Source organism: Carassius carassius, chromosome 27, assembly GCF_963082965.1.
Source record: "Carassius carassius chromosome 27, fCarCar2.1, whole genome shotgun sequence".
In the NCBI taxonomy this organism is placed as follows: domain Eukaryota; kingdom Metazoa; phylum Chordata; class Actinopteri; order Cypriniformes; family Cyprinidae; genus Carassius; species Carassius carassius.
Genome location: NC_081781.1, coordinates 28912795 through 28925239, shown reverse-complemented (window position 1 = coordinate 28925239; position 12445 = coordinate 28912795). Strand labels below are relative to the sequence as shown.

The 12445-nt window shown below is 46.9% G+C and overlaps 2 non-coding genes across 2 annotated transcripts; both read right to left on the bottom strand.

Moving 5' to 3' along the window:
* Window positions 1-224: 224 nt before the first annotated feature.
* trnas-gga (transfer RNA serine (anticodon GGA)) lies at window positions 225-307 on the bottom strand. Its single transcript has one exon. It is a non-coding gene; the product is annotated as a tRNA-Ser (tRNA).
* Window positions 308-3587: 3280 nt separating this feature from the next.
* Window positions 3588-3669, bottom strand: trnas-cga (transfer RNA serine (anticodon CGA)). Its single transcript has one exon. It is a non-coding gene; the product is annotated as a tRNA-Ser (tRNA).
* Window positions 3670-12445: the final 8776 nt, after the last annotated feature.

Below are 12445 nucleotides of genomic sequence, written 5' to 3'. Positions count from 1 at the left end.
GTTGCAGAGGAGGCGCATGAATGCTTGTTGGGGAAATGCAGGTGAAGAACATAGTCAGCAGGCCCCAAACCTGTGCGGGAAGACCCCAATGATTTTTTTTTACACATTTCATATAACCGCAGTATCTCCACACAGTGCCATGCAGTATCTTACAAGAAATGATGGCAGAGAGAGCAAAAGCCTTGGAAGGCACAGTTATCAACACAAAACTGCAGCGAAGGAACCGTAGTCGGCAGGGTTTGAACCTGCGCGGGGAGACCCCAATGGATTTCCAATCCATCACCTTAACCTCTCAGCCACGAACTACACTTAGCTGCAGCCAAACAGCCCTTTTGGCTGGAGGCAGGGAAGCAAAGATGCCACCAAGATTCAGTCACAAAATCCAGCTGAAGGATGAAGTGGCTAAAAGGAGCCTGGCGTCCCAGTTTCTCGACACAAAAGGCTGTCATTACCCCAATTTGAACAGGGCTTGCTGAAGCCACAACGCAGAGTACTAAACACTGTAAGATCACAGTGTGCCACTGGGCCTCAGATGCAAGGAGTCTAGCGGCATATTTATCCGTTGCAGAGGAGGCGCAAAAATGCTTGTTGGGGAGATGCAGGTGAAGAACATAGTCAGCAGGACCCATACCTGTGCGGGAAGACCCCAATGAATTTTTTTTACACATTTTATGTAACCGCAGTATCTCCACACAGTGCCATGCAGTATCTTGCAAAGAAATGACGGCAGAGAGAGCAAAAGCCTTGGAAGGAACAGTTATCAGCACAAAAGGGCAGTGAGGGAACCGTGGTCTGAAGGGTTTGAACCTGCACAGCGAGACCCCAATGGATTTCAAGTCCATCACTTTAACGTCTCAGTCATGACTACACTTAGCTGCAGTCAAACAGCCCTCTTGGCTGAAGGAAGGGAAGCAAAGATGCCACCAAGATAGAGTCACAAAATCCAGCTGAAGGATGAAGTGGCTAAAAAGAGCCTGGCATCCCAGTTTCTCGACACAAAAGGCTGTCATTACCCCAATTTGAACAGGGCTTGCTGAAGCCACAACGCAGAGTACTAAACACTGTAAGATCACAGTGTGCCACTGGGCCTCAAATGCAAGGAGTCTAGCGGCATATTTATCCGTTGAAGAGGAGGCGCATAAATGCTTGTTGGGGACGTGCACGTGAAGAACATAGTCAGCAAGACTCAAACCTGTGTGGGGAGACCCCAATAATTTTTTTATACATTTTATATAACCGCAGTATCTCCACACAGTGCCATGCAGTATCTTACAAGAAATCACAGCAGAGAGAGCAAAAGCCTTGGAAGGCACAGTTATCAGCACAAAAGGGCAATGAGGGAACCATAGTCTGCAGGGTTTGAACCTGCATGGGGATACCCCAATGGATTTCAAGTCCATCACCTTAACCTCTCAGCCACAACTACGCTTAGCAGCAGTCAAACAGCCCTGTTGGCAGGAGGCAGGGAAGCAAAGATGCCACCAAGATTGAGTCACAAAATCCAGCTGAAGGATGAAGTGGCTAAAAGGAGCCTGGCGTCCCAGTTTCTCGACACAAAAGGCTGTCATTACCCCAATTTGAACAGGGCTTGCTGAAGCCACAACGCAGAGTACTAAACACTGTAAGATCACAGTGTGCCACTGGGCCTCAGATGCAAGGAGTCTAGCGGCATATTTATCCGTTGCAGAGGAGGCGCATAAATGCTTGTTGGGGACGTGCAGGTGAAGAACATAGTCAGCAGGACTCAAACCTGTGCGGGGAGACCCCAATAATTTTTTTTTATACATTTTATATAACCGCAGTATCTCCACACACTACCATGCAGAATCTTTCAAGAAATGACGACAAAGAGAGCAAAAGCTTTGGAAGGCACAGTTATCAGCACAAACGGGCAGTGAGAGAACCGTGGTCTGCAGGTTCTGAACCTGCACAGGGAGACCTCAATGAATTTCAAGTCCATCGCCTTAACCTCTCAGCCACAAATACACTTAGTGGCAGCCAGACAGCCCTCTTGGCTGGAGGCAAGGAAGCAAAGGTGCCACAAAGATTGAGTCACAAAATCCAGCTAAAAGATGAAGTGGCTAAAAGGAGCCTGGCGTCCCAGTTTCTCGACACAAAAGGCTGTCATTACCCCAGTTTGAACAGGGCTTGCTGAAGCCACAACGCAGAGTACTAAACACTGTAAGAGCACAGTGTGCCACTGGGCCTCAGATGCAAGGAGTCCAGTGTCATATTTATCCGTTACAGAGGAGGCGCAAAAAATGCTTGTTGGGGACGTGCAGGTGAAGAACATAGTCAGCAGGACTCAAACCTGTGCGGGGAGACCCCAATAATATTTTTTATACATTTTATATATCCGCAGTATCTCCACACAGTGCCATGCAAAATCTTTCAAGAAATGATGACAGAGAGAGCAAAAGCCTTGGAAGGCACAGTTATCAGCACAAAAGTGAAGTGAAGGAACCGTAGTCGGCAGGGTTTGAACCTACGCAGGGAGACCCCATAGATTTTGAGTCCATCACCTTAACCTCTCGGCCATAACTACGTTCAGCAGCAGCCATATAGCTCCCTTGACTCCAGGCAGGGAAGCAAGGATGCCACAAAGATTCAAAAACAAACGCAAGCTGAAGGATGAGGGGGCTAAAAGGAGCCTGGCGTCTCCGATTATCGACACAAAAGGATGTAATGACCCCAATTTGAAAAGTGGTTGCTGCAGCCACAATACAGAGTAATAACCCCTTTAAGATCACAGCGTGCCACTGTGGGCCACTGCTGCAAAACGGTCCAGTGTTATATTTGTCTGTTGCAGAGGAGGCGCATGAATGCTTGTTGGGGAAATGCAGGCGAAGAACATAGTCAGCGGGCCCCAAATCTGTGCGGGAAGACCCCAATGAATTTTTTTTACACATTTCATATAACCGCAGTATCTCCACACAGTGCCATGCAGTATCTTACAAGAAATGATGGCAGAGAGCGCAAAAGCCTTGGAAGGCACAGTTATCAGCACAAAAGTGCAGCAAAGGAACCGTAGTCGGCAGAGTTTGAACCTGCGCAGGGAGACCCCAATGGATTTCAAATCCATCACCTTAAACTCTCAGCCACGAACTACACTTAGCTGCAGCCAAACAGCCCTTTTGGCTGGAGGCAGGGAAGCAAATATGCCACCAAGATTCAGTCACAAAATCCAGCGGAAGGATGAAGTGGCTAAAAGGAGCCTGGCGTCCCAGTTTCTCGACACAAAAGGCTGTCATTACCCCAATTTGAACAGGACTTGCTGAAGCCACAACGCAGAGTACTAAACACTGTAAGATCACAGTGTGCCACTGGGCCTCAGATGCAAGGAGTCTAGCGGCATATTTATCCGTTGCAGAGGAGGCGCAAAAATGCTTGTTGGGGAGATGCAGGTGAAGAACATAGTCAGCAGGACCCATACCTGTGCGGGAAGACCCCAATGAATTTTTTTTACACATTTTATGTAACCGCAGTATCTCCACACAGTGCCATGCAGAATCTTTCAAGAAATGACGACAGAGAGAGCAAAAGCTTTGAAAGGGACAGTTATCAGCACAAAAGTGCAGTAAAGGAACCGTAGTCGGCAGCGTTTGAACCTGCGCGGGGAGACCCCTATGGATTTCGAGTCCATCGCCTTAACCTCTCGGCCACAACTACATTTAGTGACAGCCAGACAGCTCCCTTGACTGCAGGCAGGGTAGCAAGGATGCCACAGAGATTCAGAAACAAAGGCAAGCTGAAGGATGAGGTGGCTAAAAGGAGCCTGGCGTCTACGATTATCGACACAAAGGATGTAATGACCCCGATTTGAAAAGTGGTTCCTGCAGCCACAATACAGAGTAATAACCCCTTTAAGATCACAGCGTGCCACTGTGGGCCACTGCTGCAAAACGGTCCAGTGTCATATTTGTCTGTTGCAGAGGAGGCGCATGAATGCTTGTTGGGGAAATGCAGGTGAAGAACATAGTCAGCAGGCCCCAAACCTGTGCGGGAAGACCCCAATGAATTTTTTTTACACATTTCATATAACCGCAGTATCTCCACACAGTGCCATGCAGTATCTTACAAGAAATGAGGGCAGAGAGAGCAAAAGCCTTGGAAGGCACAGTTATCAACACAAAAGTGCAGCGAAGGAACCGTAGTCGGCAGGGTTTGAACCTGCGAGGGGAGACCCCAATGGATTTCAAATCCATCACCTTAACCTCTCAGCCACAAACTACACTTAGCTGCAGCCAAACAGCCCTTTTGGCTGGAGGCAGGGAAGCAAAGATGCCACCAAGATTGAGTCACAAAATCCAGCTGAAGTATGAAATGGCTAAAAAGAGCCTGGCGTCCCAGTTTCTCGACACATAAGGCTGTCATTACCCCAGTTTGAACAGGGCTTGCTGAAGCCACAACGCAGAGTACTAAACACTGTAAGATAACAGTGTGCCACTGGGCCTCAGATGCAAGGAGTCCAGCGGCATATTTATCCGTTACAGAGGAGGCGCATAAATGCTTGTTGGGGACGTGCAGGTGAAGAACATAGTCAGCAGGAGTCAAACCTGTGCGGGGAGACCCCAATAATATTTTTTATACCTGCAGTATCTCCACACAGTGCCATGCAGAATCTTTCAAGAAATGATGACAGAGGAACCGTAGTCAGCTGGGTTTGAACCTGTGTGGGGAGACCCCAATGGATTTCAAGTTCATTGCCTTAACCTCTCAGCCACGACAACGCTTAGTGGCAGTCAAACAGCCCTGTTGGCTGGAGGCAGGGAAGCAAAGATGCCACCAAGATTGAGTCACAAAATCCAGCTGAAGGATGAAGTGGCTAAAAGGAGCCTGGCGTCCCAGTTTCTCGACACAAAAGGCTGTCATTACCCCAGTTTGAACAGGGCTTGCTGAAGCCACAACACAGAGTACTAAACACTGTAAGATCACAGTGTGCCACTGGGCCTCAGATGCAAGGAGTCTAGCGGCATATTTATTCGTTGCAGAGGAGGTGCATAAATGCTTGTTGGCGACGTGCAGGTGAAGAACATAGTCAGCAGGACTCAAACCTGTGCGGGAAGACCCCAATAATTTTTTAATACATTTTATATAACCCCAGTATCTCCACACAGTGCCATGCAGAATCTTTCAAGAAATGACGACAGAGAGAGCAAAAGCTTTGGAAGGGACAGTTATCAGCACAAAAGTGCCATTAAGGAACCGTAGTCTGCAGCGTCTGAACCTGTGCGGGGAGACCCCTATGGATTTCGAGTCCATCGCCTTAACCTCTCGGCCACAACTACATTTAGTGACAGCCAGACAGCTCCCTTGACTGCAGGCAGGGAAGCAAGGATGCCACAGAGATTCAGAAACAAAGGCAAGCTGAAGGATGAGGTGGCTAAAAGGAGCCTGGTGTCTACGATTATCGACACAAAGGATGTAATGACCCCGATTTGAAAAGTGGTTGCTGCAGCCACAATACAGAGTAATAACCCCTTTAAGATCACAGCGTGCCACTGTGGGCCACTGCTGCTAAACGGTCCAGTGTCATATTTTTCTGTTGCAGAGGAGGCGCATGAATGCTTGTTGGGGAAATGCAGGTGAAGAACATAGTCAGCAGGCCCCAAACCTGTGCGGGAAGACCCCAATGAATTTTTTTTTACACATTTCATATAACCGCAGTATCTCCACACAGTGCCATGCAGTATCTTACAAGAAATGATGGCAGAGAGAGCAAAAGCCTTGGAAGGCACAGTTATCAGCACAAAAGTACAGCGAAGGAACCATAGTCGGCAGGGTTTGAACCTGCGCGGGGAGAACCCAATTGATTTCAAATCCATCACCTTAACCTCTCAGCCACGAACTACACTTAGCTGCAGCCAAACAGCCCTTTTGGCTGGAGGCAGGGAAGCAAAGATGCCACCAAGATTCAGTCACAAAATCCAGCTGAAGGATGAAGTGGTGAAAAAGAGCCTGGCATCCCAGTTTCTCGACACAAAAGGCTGTCATTACCCCAATTTGAACAGGGCTTGCTGAAGCCACAACGCAGAGTACTAAACACTGTAAGATCACAGTGTGCCACTGGGCCTCAGATGCAAGGAGTCTAGCGGCATATTTATCCGTTGCAGAGGAGGCGCAAAAATGCTTGTTGGGGAAGTGCAGGTGAAGAACATAGTCAGCAGGACTCAAACCTGTGTGGGGAGACCCCAATAATTTTTTTAACCATTTTATATAACCGCAGTATCTCCACACAGTGCCATGCAGTATTTTACAAGAAATCACAGCAGAGAGAGCAAAAGCCTTGGAAGGCACACTTATCAGCACAAAAGGGCAATGAGGGAACCGTAGTCTGCAGGGTTTGAACCTGCACGAGGATACCCCAATGGATTTCAAGTCCATCACCTTAACCTCTCGGCCAAAAACAGGGCAAAAGGGACTGCTACAAGGGGGAAAGAAAGGGAAAAGAGAAGGAGAAAGGAGGGAAAGCAAGAAAAAGAAAAAAAATTATCCATCAAACTTCATGAACACTCACAAAGGATTTAAGTAAAGTGTTTGATTGGTTTTTGACTATATTTTTAATAAAAAAATGAATAATAATAATAATAATCTGACAAACACACCACAAACTCTTGCCAGGACTTGCACCTGGAATCTTCCACCCAAAGGCTGGATGTGTTACTATTACATTACTATTACTAAGAGTTGTGTCTTTCCTTTTTTTTACAAACACTGCAAATTAAACACTGAAAACAGCAACTAAAAACAAAATGTTCACAGCACAACACACACACAGCACAACATATGCAACTATATAAAAACCTAACTATATACATTACTATATACACCAATGAAAAAAAAATCAAAGAACTCCCTGTACATTCTCCCTCCACTGTGCAACAGAGAGGCCTGAGGCTGGACAATACCACCGGCCCTTCAGCTGAGTGTGGCTAGTTGTCTTATTTTTTGCCAGCCCACACTGCTTGCAGATATAGTGATATATATCCTTTGCTAGTCGTTTCCATGGTGGTTCACCTCTAGCCACTCGCTCCTCATCCTCTTGGGCAGCTTTCTGCCTTCTCCATGTGCGCTGCCTGGGCTGAGTGGAGGGACAAGTTTGTGATGGCAAGGTATTAGGCTGCTGGAATTGGGGAGGGGGCTGGAATTGGGGAGGCGGCTGGAATTGGGGAGGTGGCTGGAACTGGGGAGGTGGCTGGAATTGGGAAGGTGGCTGGAATTGGGGAGGGGGCTGGAATTGGGAAGGTGGCTGGAATTGGAGAGGGGGCTGGAATTGGGGAGGGGGATGGAATTGGGTAGAATGAGGCAGTGGTAGACCTGGTTGGTAGCTGGGAAAGGGTGGGTAGGACCCAGGGGGGAATGCAAAGTGTGGTGCTGGTGGGTATATGGGAAATGCAGAGTAAGATCTAGGAGGAGGGGTGGGCATTGGGCACCTGTTGGAGATACGCTTACGAATGAAGGCCTCTCCCTCCTGATTTGCTGAATCCTGAAATACCATGGCCTCATGCCCATGCTGTGCAGGAACAGCTGGAAGTTCGCGCACTTCAGGAAGAGCCTCCTTTGCCAAATATACTTGTTTGGGCAGTGCAGTACCCTGCAGAAGCATGTCCCTGTCTACACGTTTCTGTCTTTTTAGTAGCCTGCAAGAGAAACATTCTTCATCTTAAAGGAGCATTTCACCCGTGGGAACATTGATCTTCATTGAAAGTGGGTCATATATGTAGTCGAAATCTATTAAAATTTTCGAATTTGGTGCCTTTTTGACCGAGTTATTACAGAAAGTAACTTTAGGGCTCATTTGTATGGAAAACCACAACTCCCACAATGCAACACATTTGCACAGCTCCACAAGCCACTCCCACTCCCAAGACATTGAGGACACAGTTAGCGATAATAAAAACACTTACTTTACAGTTAGACGTCCATTTGTCCCTGCAGGCTTCGGCTGGCGTTTCCAGTTTACCTTCGGAATTCTGAAGTATGTCTCCAGGACGCCTCTGTCCATATGCGTGGCGAAACTAGGATGGTTCACAACGCAAACATCCGTGTCCTTGTCTGCCTCGGACATTTCTTCGAGGAGAAATTGGCATCTTTGAAATTCTTGGCAGCAGACGGACTCTAGCTCTGTGTCCGTAGGCGCACAACGAGAGCACAGGCACCACCAGTCCGCGCCAGCTCGAGCACGCCCGGGCTCCTCGGACGCAAAAGGCAGGTCTCCGGCCTCGGCTGCAGCCGCCGCCTCCTGTTCCTCCTCTGCGCTATATTGTGGCTCGTAAAGATAGCCACGAACATCTGTTTCGAGCAACAGACTTTGAAAATCCTCTTCTTCCATATCATGAGTTGTTCCTCCAGCCATTCTCGTAAATCTGACTCCATAAGCGCTTTTTAGCTTAGCTACATAGCTTCCAAACAAGATGGCGGATTTTCATTTTCGTTTCTGTAAGTTTAGTCCCACCCACTGATCTGTAATAGGCCTGTAGGGTGAGTGGGTCCCACCCCCTGGAATAATAATAAGCTAGTGTCTATACACTTTTCAATGAATTTTGACTCCCTGCTTATTATGACGCAAAATGACGATTTTTACGTCATAATAAGCAGGAAGTAAAACACTTAAATCCTTATTTCTCCCATCTCAGGGAAAAATAAAGGAAAAATCCATGATCATTATAATATATGACTGGGTTTCTAACAATACAAAGCTAAATGCAAATGGGTGAAGTGTTCCTTTAAATAAGCAATTTAAGTGAATAAAAGCCCATTGTCTTTACTTCCTGTAGCATCATTTTTAAAAGCATGTACAAGAAGGTTTTATAAGTACAATCTTGATATACTACTGTGATTGTGCAAAAGTATCGCATAAAACAAGACTCACCACGAGGAGACAGTAGTGGTGTTGATCGGGACCAGAACTAGGTTAGTCTGTCCTAGAACCTCTCTGCTGTCCTCCATCAGCTGTTTTAAGTGGCTGTATACCACCACAATAGATTGTGGAATTGGCAGAGTTTTTCCTTGTGTGTCCCTGGGCCTGTTCCGTGCTTGCTGAAACTCTTTCAAAAGCCTTAGGCAAACACATTCACAGACCCTGTGGACTTCAGGGTCCTGAGCTGCCTGCCCATGAGTCATGAACAATCTATGGAAAAGAAAGATGATATAATCTGAACTGTATACTGGGTTATAAACTAGTGACGATCCAAATAGTCAAATTACCTCTCTGCTGCCTGCTGTCCTGGAGCAGAGCCACTCTGCTTCCTGGATGCTCTCCAAGGTCCTGTCAAAGCCTTCTTCTTAACCCTCTGGCTATATTTTGATGGTACCTTGTCCATGGCATGCAGAGCCATGTACAGCTGGACTATGTTGGCCTCCTCTTGCGATGACAAGGCAGTGATCGTTCGGTTTAGGCCAACCAAGTAGGCTGCCAGGGCATCAACTGCCTCCCAGCCCAAGACACCTCTGGAATCACACTGTGTACTCTGGAAAATAAGAAAAATGCCAAACACAGTCCAATAAACATATACGGTGTTGTAATAATTATTTTGCATTGTACATGCATATATTTTAACTTTACACATTGGTGACAATAGGCGTTTTGCACTGTACCAGATACATTTTTTTTTTAAGTAAAAAATAGTACAGGATAGCAATATTACCTGGCTTGATGTGCTAGGACTTGCAGTGTCATCCTCCTCTTCCTCAGTGACCTCCTCATCTGGGGATTTGGGTTCAGTGTCACCCACCTGACTTGTCACCTGGGCCTGCACGACAGCTACTGGAGAGTCATCAGCCCTAAGGTCAGCTGCATGGCACACAGTCGTGTCAATTTCACTATCCTCTTCGGGCTCCTCTGGGGGGACTTCAGGCATGTCATTGTGGTGTGCAATCAACTGGTCGCCTCTATTGGACTGGGCCAACAAGTACTCCACTGCAATGCGCTCCCCTGCAATAATTTGTACCACATTTTTAATGGGGAGAGGACACACACACTCACACACACACACACAAACAAACAAACACAGGAGAGAGAGAAATACTCCAATGCTCAGCATTTTCCTGTGAGATATCTTACCAGTGGGTTTTCCTGGAGGGGTAAATTCTGGCATCAAAGCCCGACCAAGGACCCGTTGGCTCATGCTGTTTAAATGAGACATTGTGCAGATATCAAATGTCCTTATGGTTGAGGCCCCCACCACAGATACAGCTTCTTTTGCCCGGCTCATGTTCCACCTCGAGGCCCCCTCTAACATGTACATTTGTGTGTGCATGGCATTGCATCTCCATCCTAAGAATGAAAATGCACAGATTCAGTCAGCAATTATTTTAAACTGAGGACATACAAATTTAATGACACAGTTATAGAACAGTAACACATAATAATGAGACTGATAGTAAATTCCATGAAAACAAGCCAAATCCAGGTAGCACCCAGGGTTCTGTTGTTGACACAATAGCTATCTTTTCAACGTAAAAATCTACAAAACATACTGCAATTTAATATTCAGAATTTACCAGGAATGAAGGCACACTGGTGGCGGTGAAAACTCTCCAGCGAGGATGACCCCCTGCCGCACCTAAGCACGTTTAGGACTTTGCCACCCTTCTGGAGTGTCCCCGTCTTTGTGTACAACTCTACATGTGGAGGGTCCTGGATGCACTCGAGGTGTTTTTGTTGCATCTCCCAGACATGGTGCATGCTGTCAGGGTTAACCAGGCGAAACCCTGTAGTGTCAGTTAGCTCCCACACTGATTCCAGCAGCCCTGAAATCATGGCCCGGATCTCCTCAGCCCTGCGTGTCTGCCGCCTACAGTGCTTCACGAGTTCACCTGGGCTGATGCTGGCCATGAGCTGAGCCTCAGTGGGAGCCTTTCCACCATGGCTGCACTTCCACTCCCCTCTCTTGGCAGCCTTAAGTTCTTTCACATCCTCCTGATCCCACTCAAAGATACAGGAGGAAAGTTTTGAACAAAAGGTATCATAGAGAGGATGGTGCTCTGTAGTAAGGCCACAGTTGAATCATCTCATAAAATGGAAGATATCTAGCCTTACAATAGACTTCCATGGCCGAAAAAGTTTTAACACTGAAGATGCACCTGTGGAGGAGAAAAAATAAAAAACATGCATTTGATTTAATTTCAAACATACTTTTCAGTCAATATAATTTATTACAATTTTTAATACACTGGCTGTAAAAATAATACTAATTAATTACCATCACCAAAAGGGAAAGGGGAACTTTTTTACACCACTATTAACTTTTATAAAATATATTGCAGTGCACATTTGATAAAGTAGTAATTTGAAAATCTCACCTGACTGACTGCAGCAATCCCGGTCAACATAGATGACCTCAGGCTCTGGCTCGCCAGCATTCTGGTAGTGTTTGACGATGCCCTGGTACAGCTCCTCCAGTCCTGCGCCTTCAGCTGTTGTCAGAACACTGTTCAGAACCTGGCCGAGCTCATTGCCAATGTTGGTCATCCATGCAGCCGTGTCCCCAATGCCACCAGCCAGCTTTTGGTGATCTGAAAAACAAAAAGAAGGAAAAATAAAGACATTCTGACAAGCTTAATTATACATTTTCTTTGATTTGTTATGGTACATTATAATATATATATAACACAAATGTATATAACACAACATTTTTCATCATGTTGAAATTCTTTCTGGCTGAAAATAAACCTCATGCTGAAACCTTCATGTATTGTACCTTCTTTGTAGAATCCATCTTCAGGATTCGGCCATAGGTGGAGGTAATCACCCCCTTCATCTCGTCCAAATGGCTGAGGATATCTTTGGAGTGGACAGTCTCAAACCACTGGGCGAGTGGAAGTGGCCTGAAGGGTGCGGGTGCAGAAAAGGCAGGTGCCGTTGCAGATTGGACCAGGGTAACCTTTCTCAAATGATGCTCACAATCAGAGAGGTATTGGATGGTGCGTCGTGCCCACTCCTCACTGTGGGCTTCCTCTACTGCTGACTGGAAGTAGGAGGAACTGTTACCACTGGTCCTTGGCCTGAGGAAAGTCACACATGTCCAGGGCTAGCTGAGTGGTCAGCACCGCTGGAAACATGGTCCTGTGTGCCACATCCAGTTGTGAAAGGATGTCCTGGCTCCATGGGCATACTGGCAACTTGCATGCACTGCAGCGTGGATAGTCCCCACCCACAAGGTAATAGCGGCTATCCATGTCAATCACCTCCCTGACCTTCGGGTAAATTCCTGAATGGTGCATCTTCCGGCCACACTGTGGGCATTTAAGAGGAATGCCCCACATCCTCATTGGTGCCCACAAGAACATCCTCTGTCGGAAGTACCACCCGGGCTCAGGAGGACATGGCTTGGGCTGCATCGATGGATAAAACCAGTTCACCTGGATCTTCTGCCTCAGCTGCCCTGTGGGCTCATAGAGGCACTTGGCAATCCACACCCAATCTGCTGGCTGGAGGACTCTC